This window comes from Habropoda laboriosa, unplaced genomic scaffold (genome assembly GCF_001263275.1).
Source record: "Habropoda laboriosa isolate 0110345459 unplaced genomic scaffold, ASM126327v1 scaffold244, whole genome shotgun sequence".
Lineage (NCBI taxonomy): Eukaryota > Metazoa > Arthropoda > Insecta > Hymenoptera > Apidae > Habropoda > Habropoda laboriosa.
Window position 1 is genome coordinate 1,272,451 of NW_017100399.1, and position 3,561 is coordinate 1,276,011.

Genomic DNA, 3,561 nt, shown 5'->3' on the forward strand with positions numbered 1-3,561 from the left:
ATTGAGTTCTTATTTTACAAAAATTAATTTTGAATATCTTCCAAGATTGAAGTTTTATTTTCTAGAAATTGATTTTTTAATATCTTCCAAGATTGAAGTTTTACTTTCTAGATTTGGATTTTTATGATTTTCCAAGGTGGACATTTGTTTAATACAAACCTCTTTTAACCACTTTTGCAAAGATTGTTGTAATTACATTTCGAAGTCGTAAATGCAACGGTAAGAATGGCGAAACGCACGTTTAGTCAAGGATAGAATGAGAAACAGTTTCGTCGTGTCCTGTGTAATTCCATTAAAAGGCATAAACGTCAACCGTACACCTGTAATCAAGAACGATTGTCCCAGTGATTCTCAAATTGTGTCTAAAAAAGTTAAAAAAAAAAATCAATTCTCTTTCCTATTCAGAAAACTTGGTTCGTTCGATTTCTCCCAAAATCTGATTCATCGAAATTCTCAAAAATTTCTATTTCACCATTTTTCAAAATAATAGAAACTTCATTCCCCCAAAAATGAAAGTTTTATTCCAAATTTATATCTCCGCTTCCAAACAAATTTCACCATTTTCCAACAGAAATTCATCAAACTACTCGTTCAACTTTTTTCTTTTTAATCAAAAGTCTTAAAATTCGAAATTGAGAATTATCAACCTGCAACATTCTCATTTCAAATTCGTCGATTGCTTCTGAAAGGAAATTAGCACGCTCCTTAACAATGCTGAATAATTTATTAAAATATGCAACATGATACACTGCCTTCTTATCGTCTAATTAACTTCTTCGTTACATACATGTTATAATTAATGTTAAATTAGCGGTTATTTATCATATAATTGACTTATCGAGATAGATACAAAAGATCACCGTCTACTTATTCTTAAATACCATTCGTAGAGGTATTCCTAGATTAATCGCGGCGATTTCGAGGGACAAGTTTGAGAGACACGTGAAACAAAGAAAAGAACAGACGAAAACTTACGCAAGAATGACTACGAAATCGCGAGTAAATGAACGGAAGGCAAGAGCCTCGTCGCTCGGAACTGACGAGATCAACCCTGAACACAATTGAATCCTCGTTCGCAAGGTTTCTCCACGAACACGCGATGAATTCTTTAAAAATAAGGTTACAGCGTTCGTGAACTGTCCGATGGAAACGCGAATTCTGTATTTTTTTCACTTGACTTTTAATACTTTGCGATTTTTCATGGTTGTTCGTTTCAATTTTTCTGTTGTCAATTGGTCATCGTTAGAGAATTATGCCGAGTAATGGAGAAGTCGTTGAGTGACTGGAAAGGAAGGAGTTTTTTGCAGAAATTGTGGAGGAAAAATTCGAGGATATGGTAATTGCAATAATTAATCGATGTAAGTGTAACAGTCGGTGAAATTGTAAATTGTTATTCTAAATTAAGATAGAGAAGTGCAGCTTTTAGGAAGAAACTAATCTTTCAGAGGAAAATATTGAGAGATGCTTTGTGAAAATTGCTTTGTAAATTTATGAAACGTTACTTTTTTAAAAATTGCAGATTTCACAGAAGTTTTGTATACTAATAATAGTAACTTCTTAAAGAGCAATTCATTTTGGAAAGAACGAGCTTAAAAATAGATTATTACATAAATTATGCAAAAAGTAATTTTCACAGAAGGAATAATTTCGACGTAGTTGTCAAAATTAATTCACTAATTTTGAAAATTGATAAAATGGCTACGATACAATGGCTAGATTGGTTAAGGTCGAAGCGGTTAATAGCAGGTTTTAATAATTGCATCAGTGGCGGAGGAAGTGAAAGTGGATTCCTTGTGATCCTTCGTGACGCAGGATCGCCTAAGGACAACTGTGTGTCCTGTTCGATCTGACGTTGATTAAATGCTGGAATTATTCTAGTTGTTAATTTGCTTGTATATATAAGCTCTATCAAGTGCTGTGTATACTAGACATTTGATCTTTTCATTCGAGCCATTTGGAATGCTACTGGAGTAACTGAATGTTTAATTACAGAAGTGAGCTTTGCTTAACTTGAATTGCAGAATAATTGTTGGCCATTAGAATCCTTGAATTCCTTCGAATTTCTAAATATTTAATCACAGAAGTGAGTTTTAGTCAAATGAAATTTGAATTGTTCTTTTGAATTGTTTTAACCCTTTCGCGACTAGCGCCGGTTATATCCGGCATCCGCTAAATGCTTCACACTTGCTAGCTAAATTTGAATTGTTCTTTTGAATTGTTTTAACCCTTTTGCGACTAGCGCCGGTTATATCCGGCATCCGCTAAATGCTTCACACTTGCTAGCGCCGGTTATATCCGGCATCCGCTAAATGCTTCACACTTGCTAGCGCCGGTTATATCCGGCATCCGCTAAATGCTTCACACTTGCTAGCGCCGGTTATATCCGGCATCCGCTAAATGCTTCACACTTGCTAGCGCCGGTTATATCCGGCATCCGCTAAATGCTTCACACTTGCTAGCGCCGGTTATATCCGGCATCCACTAAGTGCGTCGCATTGGCTCGCGCCTCGACAACTCAAAATGAAGATTTATTTTAAAAGACAGAGCAAGGCCTCAACAACATTCCCTTTATCCGATACATCCTTAAGTCCTATGCTGTTCCAACGAAATCCTCTAAGATTTTAAACGGACACACTGGGAGCTCGAAAAACGCGAACACTCATGGTGTGCACTAATGGCACGACGACCCGTTCGTTCGTGGCGCACTGATGGCCGTCGCGAAAGGGTTAATAACTGTTTTTTGAATTTTTTTTAAAATAGGCGAATCATTATTAATTTCATTGAATATTTAATTCGACTCAATTCAGATTTAAGTGTTCAAATGTTCAATTCAAGAAACACCACCGATGGCCGTCGCGAAAGGGTTAATAACTGTTTTTTGAATTTTTTTTTAAATAGGCGAATCATTATTAATTTCATTGAATATTTAATTCGACTCAATTCAGATTTAAGTGTTCAAATGTTCAATTCAAGAAACACATGGTATGTGATGTTTTAATAATTTCTTGTAATTTTCAAGAAATCTTGAGATATTTCAAAAGAACTTGCTGAAATTCAAGCCTCCACTCGGACAACACACGAAACTCCTTCCTTCCCCTCGATTATTTCGTATAATCGTTGGAAAACGGAGCTTCGGAACGGTGAGTTTCCAAACACGCCCACAGTCAAGGCGAAGGTATAGTTCACAAGTGAAACGAGGCATCGAGGGACTCGAGTTTCCTCAAGTTCACGCATTACGATCTTCTCCGTAAACGTTACTACTCCGTAAAATCGAAATTCGAATGTTCTCTCGCCGTAAGTCGTACAACGTAGAAATATCGTTTAATAGCTACGTAGGAAAACGAGCAATTAAACCTGCGCTGATTTTCACACGTAAGTACACTTCCTCCAATTGAAATAAATCGAAACAAATTGAAAGAAAAATCACGTTAAGTGCGTGCAGAAAAATTGTAAGTCAAAAATCATGAAAATTCAGAAAATATTGAAAGTGAACAATTGAATTTTCGATTTATCCGATCTTTTCACAGAAAATATTTACACCACAAGAGCGGATATTTTGTG